The sequence below is a fragment of the Dermacentor albipictus genome, chromosome 10, assembly GCF_038994185.2.
Source record: "Dermacentor albipictus isolate Rhodes 1998 colony chromosome 10, USDA_Dalb.pri_finalv2, whole genome shotgun sequence".
NCBI lineage: Eukaryota > Metazoa > Arthropoda > Arachnida > Ixodida > Ixodidae > Dermacentor > Dermacentor albipictus.
The window spans coordinates 21,432,242-21,443,127 of record NC_091830.1 but is presented as its reverse complement, the minus strand read 5'-3'; positions in this window follow the sequence as shown (position 1 = coordinate 21,443,127).

Here is a 10,886-nt window from a genome sequence, read left to right as displayed (position 1 = left end):
AAGCTTTTCCCGCCTACGCTCTCGCGTTTGGTGTGAGCAGCCTCTCCTGCTGCTACTGCTATAGCGGCTGATATATATATATATATATATATATATATATATATATATATATATATATATATATATATATATATATATATATATATATATATATATATATATAATTCCAAAAGGAATTTCTATCTAAATCCTGCGCATATCGCCTCAGCTCACAAGCATCTCGAAAGCACAGCGGCTTAACAAAGAAACAGCGCATTATGTTCAATGAATTCTTTGATTTACTCGCTTTTTTCTCACTCAGCCATCGAGTGTGAGCCACACGGTGCTTACCCATTTTTGGTCAACCCTCCAGAACGGGCATGTGCCACTGTGACACAATGGGTGCAGAATACCTAAATGTACCAATAGATATGTGCCGTACTTATCTTCTGCTGCATACAACTACCATCGTCATTCTTCCCTCAACAAAAGCCTCATAAACCGCCGTGGTCCTCGAGATATCACTGGGTAGGCGTTTCAGACTGTGCATCTGACTCATTTGTTTTCTTAATTTCGGCATTTCCTGCAAGTAGTGTAGTCCACAAACATACAAGTTGCATGAGCTTAAATTTTTCCCATTTGTGAGGCTATACGTAGACATTGCATGTATTTACATGTTGCAAAGGATAAAAGTAAACTAAGGATTACACATCGCTGTAGTCGCATAGCCTCTAATTACTGGCGCCAGTAAGGCTTCGTTTCGCATAGATTCCGACATGGGCATTGGGGCTGCATAATATTTTTACAGCAAAGTTCTTACGAACTTGTTCCTCCAGGATCGTGTCCATGTGTAGACACAAAACTCCCCATACGTGGGCCGATCCGGAAGATAGTGCAATGCCGGGCCGACCCGCAGTGTAGGTGCAGGTCGCCATTTGGAGCCCACATACACGGATTCGCTGGTCATGCTACTCCTCAGAGTGGAAGGGCACTGAGCTTTTTTCTTGGGGGGGGGTCCTTACGTGTGAATCTAAATTAAAGCCTGGAGGCCCTCCAGATATCAGAATTAGAGCAGCGGCTTAGCGAACTTGTCGTTCCGGACCCAACGCCTACAACTATCTTTTTAATCTAAGCTTGGCAGCTCTTCATATCCTCTCTGGAGTATCAGTTGTTGCTGAGCAGAGCCACAACGGGCACCTTGAACAGTTGAGCAAGGAATGAGCAAGGATGTCCTGGTATGAGCTTGCTATACGAACGATTGAAATAATGAATCACAAGTGGGCACGATAGATGATATTTGTGATCACCAATACATTAGTACTCATTATCTAGATGATTAAATGAATGAATGAATGAATGAATGGGTGAGAAAGAAACAAGTGAACAATTTAGCTTATAGTTATGATCGAGGATACCCTACTCGCTATGCGAAGTGGCTATATGAATAAAGGAAAAAAATAAGGAAGGCGGCCGACAGGTTAACTGCTTACATTCGGTGGGCTATTCTAGACGGGAGAAGAGGAACAGAAAGAAGGAAAAGAGAAAGCATCACCTGCATTAAGCGCTCTCCAATGCAGTCGTCGATACTGGGGCTGATGATGAGCATCAATGACATATGCACCAAATACGTTTTTCCTCTGCGGATGACTTATTTGGTTTAACTCAATTGCATGCTTTTTTTTTCTTGTTGTTGCAAAGCTATCTGAATTCGTACTACGTAACTACAAAACAAGTTGGAAAGAGTTTCATCTTTGCCAGTCGCTTTCACTGAAATAATGATTCTATGAATAAAATGTGATGTAACCCCAGCTATAACAATGCTTCTGAAGCATCATTAAACTCATTATTTTATCCTGGGGAGAACAAACACTGTAAGAAAAAACAAAACGCGCACATGTTTCTGTGACAGATAGCTAAAAAAATGGAAAACTAGTGCAGGCGAAGGTGATTTGAATAATGATAGCTAGATCTACATAAGCGAAGGGAGCGGCTTTGCAACAAATCATTTCACAGGCAAGTTAACAGACCGCCAGCGGGATCACCGAGCCATCAATGCGACAGTGGCTTTTCTTTGATAAGTATTTATCTGTTTTTATCCGAATCGATCACGTCGCAAAGCTTCACCATGACCTCTGCAGCAGCCAAGACAAACTGCGAAGAATTGTGAGCATGGCACGTTTCGGAAGTATCCTGCGAGTCCACACTCAATAACATATAACCACATAGGGCTACGGAAACGCACGGTTACACGTAAAATAATTGTCATATTACACAAAAAGATGTTCAATATATGCAGTGTACGCAATGGCGATGTACAATACTTATGGGAATTCGCATAATTTTGTAGCGATGCTATGAGTTGTGTACATACACTGAGAACAGGCAAACAATGGCGGTTGTTGAAGTCGTTTACTGATGCGTTTTCTTTTGCTATATCTTTCTTTTTTTTTCTTCTCTAATTTTCGTGGGAAACGTATAGTGTTTGACGGACCGAGAAAGAATATGTTAGTTTGAGTGTTCCTTCTAGTGGGATTTAACTTCTGCATTCTGGCGTACGCATTGCTTTCTTTTCTTTTTCCGAAATGATGCTTCTTGCTGTGGCTTCCAAAAACACAATCGCATAAGCTTTGATTTGATTTGATTTATTGATTTCCATTTACACACACACATGTACAGAGGAGTGGTAAATGCAGGTGGATGAAGGAAAAAAGCTGCACAGACGCGGCTTGAGGAGAGGACAACCTCTCCCACAGCCATTATTGCCATCAGTGACTTCAAATGCGTCTGCTAATCACCAGTTGCACCGTAATCATTCAGGACGTTTACATGAACCCGACAGAAGCAGGTTGACTCGACCTGTCGTGCTGGAATCAACCTGTACATTTCAGGTAAACGCTAGTCGATCGGGATGAAAGGAGCGTTGAGTCATGCTGAGCCAGGCCGACTGTACGGAGTAGACCCAGACATGTTCCAGCGCGCAAGAAAAAAAATGTAAAAAAGTGCAGAGACAAAAGGACCCCAGAAAAGGTGGAGCGCTGGAACAGCTCTTTTCATTTTTCTTACGAGCTGGAACATGTCTTCGTATAAATGTCAACTAGCCCAACTATCTGCCTTAAATGTATAGGGGTAGGTTGACCAACGCTTACCAATTAGCTGCTCGCACGTAAACGCGGACAGATTGGACGGGGCAACACCGAGAAGTGCGTGTAACCTTGAGACATCAACGCTCTATGCGCCGGCTTTGGGAAAGGTATCAGGACCACACAAAGATATATGCACCGTGCAGTGACGCCTTATGGCGCAAAAAAAATACTGTCACTTAAGTGTTCTTACGTGCGTGATTTGAATGCGATAGCATTACGCCCTCTCTAATTGAACGTTTACGTCCGCGATACGTGACATTATGCATTGTAAGAACTCTACTTTAATCCGCCTTAATCCACCTTGTTGTAATTTGTGCCACCCATTATTCCGCTTTAGTCCACCTTAATCTATTTTACACCTGTTTAGTTCACTTTACTTCACCTTAATTCACTTTACGCCCCCTCAAGTCAGCTTATTCTAGCGTGCTCTAACTTTAATTCTGCATTAGTACTGACGTCATACAAGACGCTGATGGCATCACTGATGATGATGATGATCTTTGTTACCACTCGTTATAGACAACGCCATATTTTCTGCCTCATGGGAGATTTAATGCCTTCGCATTAACAACTGCTTGTTGTGTTCATATAGGAGGTTGTGGCCAAGTACTGCACCAAGGTGGCCAATCCTGCTCTGGTGAAGAATGATAGGTGTAACGTTAAGGGATAAGAAAAGAGCAGATTGGGTGAGGGAACAAACGCGAGTTAATGACATCTTAGTTGAAATCAAGAAAAAGAAATGGGCATGGGCAGGACATGTAATGAGGAGGGAAGATAACCGATGGTCATTAAGGGTTACGGACTGGATCCCAAGGGAAGCGAAGCGTAGCAGGGGGCGGCAGAAAGTTAGGTGGGCGGATGAGATTAAGAAGTTTGCAGGCACGGCATGGCCATAATTAGTACATGACCGGGGTTGTTGGAGAAGTATGGGAGAGGCCTTTGCCCTGCAGTGGGCGTAACCAGGCTGCTGCTGCTGATGATGATGGTGACGATTAACAACTGCCATGAAATAAAGCGGTTGCACATGGCTGCGGGAGCCACGAGCCCTGTTCGAACGCGTTCTTGTCTCGGCTCAACGCTGAGTGCGATCGTTGTGCAAAGTTGTCAAAGTGCAAAGTTCACGTAAGGGCGATCACGTCGGACTCGGTCAGCGAGATTTTCGATTCCACCCGCTCGCGCAAGGTTATGACCATAACGACGTAGCCATCATGGTCATAGCCCAGCCATTCTACCTGCCCTGATAACAAACGGTGAATCGATGAGTTGACCTTTTCGGACAATTTACCAGCTCGGGAGCTCGGATCCAGACCATTTGGGCCGAACTTATATGTCACGGCGATTCGAATGAAACAAATGACGAGTTACTGATGAGAGTAAATTAGCGCAGGGTAATTTACTCCCATCAATGTTTAATTCGCAAAGCTGCTGAGGGGAGTTCCGCAATTTTGTTCAGCGGTGATGAGCACCGGCGTGCCACAGAACGGTCGATTGCAACGCAACGTGTGCCCTTGTAGGGGCCCCGAATTTGCCTTCAAACTTCATATTATTGAATACGTGCTGTACATTATGTCACGTATACCTCATTCGAGTAGAGAGCAATATATAGGGCCGGTTTGCTTTAACCAATATATCGCCATTTTTGTTGCTGACGTTGATTTATAAAGCGGCTAATAAGTAGGAGGCTGGTTAGGAGCTCACGCAGCTGCTATGGTGGAAATGTGCGCCGTGATTCTGCGACGCAACATGCGTCAAGGCTCCGTCAACTATATCAGTAATAATGGTTATAAAAATAAAGGTTTGCCCGCGTATTCCTCACTGGAATGTAAAACAATATACTTAAGCGGCTCCTTTATTGCAATAGTAATCATAAATGGACGCTCGAGCAACACTTCCAAAAACCTCGGAGGCGCCAGCTCGATGTGCATTTGCAGCGCCGCCGTCGCTGTTGTCGTGCTGTCCTGCTGCCAACGACGCAAGCGCAGTCCACGCATGGACGATTATAGGGCATCCAGATAACGGAGCCAAGTGGACACACCACGACGAGCCGCTCGATGGGCTCTGCCCGAGCAAGGGCAGCGTTCTGGTCTCCACTGCTCGCACGGCGGCTGTTGCGCGCGCTCATTAACATTTCTGCTAAGCTGCCACGTGCATACCGCACCACATGTTTAACGTCAAGCTTAATTTATGGTATACTTTCTTTGGACGCTGACTAACGGCAATCCTTCGGTGTCATCCGACATACCGTATATTGACAATACATTGATGAGACAACACCCTTTCAATATTGAGAGGCTGTTGTCTCATCTCATTCACCACTGAGGTGCGACTCCGGCCACGCCACTGGCACCCTCCTCGTCAGGACAGCGTTCTAAAACGCCGTCATAGCAACGTTAAGCCTTGCTATTGCTTCCAACCAGCCGCGGCTGCTTAGGTGTTGCGCTGCTGAGCACGAGGTCGCGGGATCCAATCCCGGCGGCCGCACTTCGATGGGGGCGAAGTGCAAAAAAAAAAAAAACACCCGCGAAATGAGATATAGGTGCACTGTAAAGCAACCCTGGGTGGTTAGAATTAATCCGCAGTCCCCCACTACGGCGTACCTCATAATCAGATCGTTGTTCTGGCACGTAAAGCCCCGTAATTTAATTTCAATTATTTTATTGCTTCCAGTGTTAAGCCTGTGAGAGAAAATTACTCTTTTTTTTGGTACGTCCACGTGACTGACCACCACTCATGTCTGTTGAAGGTGTCAACGTGACGCTAAGCATGGGGGCGCTGAGGGCGCTGCGAGTGTCGTCCTACGAGGAATCGATTAGGACGCGGTGACCAGATCGGCGGACCCAGGCAGGCTTTTCTTGGGGCTCAGCTATAGGCTTTTGCGAAGGAAGCCCTGCTCGTAGGACAGCTCTAAATACGACCCCTCCCGCCCCACCCTTCCTAACCTACCTAACAACCCTTCAAACGAAGCTTTGTAAACAACATTCTTATCCTCATCATGTTGCTTGGGACTCGCTCGAAATGTGTGACAAACGCGTTCAGCCCCAGCTGAAAAGTGCGGTTTGCAGTAAGAGCGATGGAGTAGCTAATCAGTGAAGCTGTGCCGACGCTTCGTCTATACAATCACATTTAGTGTTTTTTTCACGCAGCATTATGTTAGTAATGCACCCCAAACTCGCTTACCAAAGGCGTAGATATCAAAGCTTAGCGAACGGATGTCGCTGCGCGTGCGTATATATTTTAACAGACCAAACGTTCCTTGAAAAATTGTTGTAAGGCTTAAGAGAAAGGGGGTAAGACCGATCCTATTTTTAAATGCACGGGTGCATTTTTTGTTTTACGTACATTCATGTTTCTTCTTTTTTTTATCCAAGTATTGTCCTCTCTCGAAGCTGCGTTCCCGCTATGTCTCATGTCTCGATTCCAGCTTGAATAGAAGAGACGACCTGCAGTCGTGTTCAACTCTGCAAACGACACTTGTCATCAATTCATCCGCTCTGGAGACCGAATATACAATGAAGATTGTCGAATGCAGGCCCAATGCCATTACGCCTTTTATATTCCCTGTCATCGCCTGCTTGCTTTGTACTTCCTCGCCTTCCAATTACCTTTCCAAGCTTGTTCACGTGTGCATTTCAATAAAAGTTCAATAAACACACAGACCCACCGTGCCCCGCACTTGAGCCTGGGACCTCGTGCTTAGCAGCGCTACACCAGCTGAGCCACCGTGGGTGGTTGTGTGTTTATAAGAGACAGAAAAATGGCGCACACTTGCTTTCTTAATAGTTTACTAAGGTAATAAGTGTAAGCTGGACAATGCCGTCTCTTTTCTTTTTCTCTACTCAATCAAAGATTTGAAGCGTAAGCACTGCAAGAAACAATGAAAGACGGCTGATAAACTCAGCGTATTTTTCTGCATTTGTAAAGAGCCCCCATTTTATGCGGGATGCGCGTGACGCTTTTTTTTATTTCCTTAACGACCGTACGGGCGACAATTACAGAAGGGTCCGGGCTTTCAGGTGGGAACTGCTAACCTAATCAGCTTGGCTACAGTTATTTAGCATGGTAACCGTCAGAGACTGTCATTACTTGGAAGTTTGGTTCTTGCTGTTGTTTTTCTGACCTGAGACAAAAAAAGAATCCGCTCTAATTGGTACTGCTCCGCCGCCTTTCCTTTTTTTAACTGATTTCGCCATAGCCGAAAGTACATATATCTTGTATGATGGAACTATGCAGAGAACTATACATGCATTATAATTGCTCTAAGTAAGTGCCAAATATGTTCACTACAGAACGAAGGTGGTCCCTCCTCGCTATTTCCAATTGCCCCTGCGTTACGTCAGCCGAGTGAGTCTTATTCTTGCAGTAAACCACCTTTTAGCTGGTCTGCTCTAAATAAAGAACGCAAGCCCTCTTGATTTCATCGCTTAATCACTATAAATGTGTGCGCTTGACAGGAGGCTTCGCTCGGAAGCCTGTTGTTAGAAGCCTTTGCTTGGTCATATGTGCCTCCGAGATGCGCGGTCATGAAACATTTTACGTCCTCAAATTATACGTAGTGAGGCTGGGAGAGCGTGATGCAACAGGGACAAAAGAATAGAATGTAAATAAAATAGCCAGGCCATGCAGTGTTGCCTATTTCTTCAACTGTATAACAGCACATGTCCGGCCCATTTTCTTCCTTTATTTTTTTTTCTCACTGTTGAAATCACATTTCCCAAGCATAGCTATGACTCGGCACCAACCAGCCCACCTTTCTACGATTCTGATACATAGTGCCAGAACTAGTATATTGTCTAAAGCCTAGTGTGTTTCATGTGTCTAACCACACGAAACAGAAGTAAACATAAAAGTGGTAGAAGACGAAATGCTGTGCGCATTTCTCTCGGAGGCCGCAAACTTTATTTATTTATTTATTTATTTATTTATTTATTTATTTATTTATTTATTTATTTATTTATTTTGCAGTCCTATTATAGCGCCACTGCAAGAGCGCTAAAGAGTAGAGAACAGTAAGTTAGTATCAACAAGGCGAACAAGCAAATAACTGAAGCTGTTAACATATGCAAGGCAACAGAAGCGAAAAAAATATTTCTGTAGAACCAACCTTGGGTTTATATTTCTGTAAGCGACAGCCTTTTCAGGCATTTCTCGGCGCGATCGTGTTACGTAGTAACACACGCGTACACACATATATTTACGGATTGCATATTTACATAATCTACATTAATTTTTTTTATTGTTGTGGACATCTGTCCTCCACTTTACGCTGAGTCACCATAGCCGGCAATGAGGACACTGCGCGACTACGTGCACCAACGTTAGAAAAAGTTTGGTGCTGCAGGCAGCACTTCAGCACCACCCACGGGTGCCGAAGCAGAAAGCCAAACCTACAAGCGGATAAAGAAAGCACGTGGCAATGTACAACCACGCACGCGTTCCTCCGAAATACCACACAACAGCAACACCATAACAAAAGGCAAAAGCCTATATAGAATTCCTCCCAATGAGCAAGTCTGTCAGTCTAATCCCATTGCGTCATCCATTACTCTCCGGGTTTCTATTTGTTATTTCTTTTTTTTTCCTCTCCGGCCCATCAATTTCCAGTTTACGAGCGGGGAGGAGGCTCGCGAAAGTGCCGAGTCTTAAGATAGCCCCCTCCCCAACTCCACTGTGCCACCACGCAACCGCTACAACCACAATCCGTCGTTTCTTTGTGCGCATCGCCATTGGACCTTGGTCGCTAAAGCGCGATTTATTAGACGGCTGCCGTTCGTAGACGTCTCGTTCGACGTTTCCACATCTTGCCGCTACACTCGCGGCCACGGAGCGAGCGCAGCAGAAATTGCGCCACCGCCGGGAATGCGGGCACATCGCTCCCCAATCTCCACAACTTCCCCCCGCGTTTCCCTATATCTGTACCGTTCGGGACGTTGATGCACGCCAAGAGGCAACTCACTAGTTGCAGGCAGCGAACGGGCAGGCACATATACAGCCGACCACACGTCTTACCGGAGCCGGGAATCGCTGAGCTCATGCGTACGCTGGTCCGTATGTAACATGCAGTGCTGCTGAAGTCATGCAAGTAGTTCGGTCATACAAGAGCGTTTCGCAAGGTATGAGTTTTTTTTTTTTAAGTTGGACGCTTTCTACGGAAAAGAGCTACGTCATACTATACAACCACCCCTTGCGCGCGCAAGGTTGTCTAGAATAAGGTACTGCCTCGGGGTGCGGCATTGTGCTTCCAGTATGCGCCGTACTATGTTTTGTCGCGGAGGGCACGCGGCGCGCTGTGACCGCTGGCTCCTCAATGCCTGTCACTCCGCTGGTGCAGTGATAAATTGATTCCAATATCCCACGCCTGTCGTCCAACGAATTCGTCATAGTTCACGACGTAGAAATATAAGACGTTATTTTACATCGAATTACCAGACGCACACTTGTATTTTTATTTCGCCTTTGGCGCGCTTTTTCTTTTTTTGTCGCGAATGCGAAGAGTGTGAGAAGTATTCTATAGCGTTTATATCGCATTGCTTGAAACATGTGTGAGACGCAGCATAGGCTGCGGGATAGCGGAGTGAGCTTGGTAACGAGCGCCAGTAGACATAGCTGTTTACATCATTTGGAGCTTACCTTTGCTCCACAATTGTAATCGTTGGTCAAATTGATTGCCTTTCCTCTCTTTACCACTGCGCGCCTGGGAAATTCCAGGTCACAACCAGCATGCGGGTTATCAACGTGACATAGCATTCTTGAGGGGAAAGTATATGCGAGCGCAGAGCTTTGAAGAAAGCAAACGCAAGCAGGACACATGACAATCATTCTGACGGAACAAAATACAGTGCCCCTGAGGTTGTGAGCAGCTTTGATAGAGGGGCCGAAAAACTTCCGTTAACAATCTCTTTATCGTCGTCCCAGACAGATCGGGGAATAAACAGTTGCTTTTCAAGTCGGTCCTTGTTACTGCGGCGTGTATATTGCACCGAAACATATCGCAATTCCGTCGCTTCGGACACCCGTAACTTCTGCTAATGCCTTTCCGTTTGAGAGAATAGTACATCGAGCAAGTTGGTGCTGGTCAATTAACAGCGACATAAAAAAAAGCAGGAGGGAGAGGCATTCAAGAACGAGGTCTTAAAAGCGCAGACATTAAGTCATTTATTTACCCCGCTGCGCACAAAACGTTTCTACACAATGAGAAGACCCATAACCGTATAGGCAAGTTTGGGTTCAAAGCAATAAGTGTTTAATAAAGGCCATTCGCACAGTATAGATATCACTACGCGGAAACCATGTGCACTGAAGTAGTGCGTCGTAGTTCTACTTGCTCACATCAACTGACGATTTGTTCACGTCACGGCCGCTTTCCTTGATGGCATATTACTATGCGGGGCGCTTTCTGGCCGTGCTCTAAGAAGCATTTGTGTTTCTTTTTCTCGTCTCTTTCTAGCGGGGTACCTGTAAACATAGTGATTAAGATATGCCGTGCAGTCGCATACCATCCACACGTACGAGGCAACTACACAGAATAATTGTCATTAGCAGGTCAGTGCCTTGTTCCTGCAGCTCTTGGGTATCCGTCTCTTAGTCGCCACTGTGCTTAAGCCCTTTCATCGAAAAAGCCGTGGAGCGCGCTTGCATTGCATTTATAGCGTAGTCAGCGTGCATAGTCAAACGGACGTGCTCGACAGCTGGTGACACCGAGTCTGAAGTAACGTCTGAGATGCTTTCCACGTAGCAGCACTTAAAACTCCGGACGGGCACAGTGAA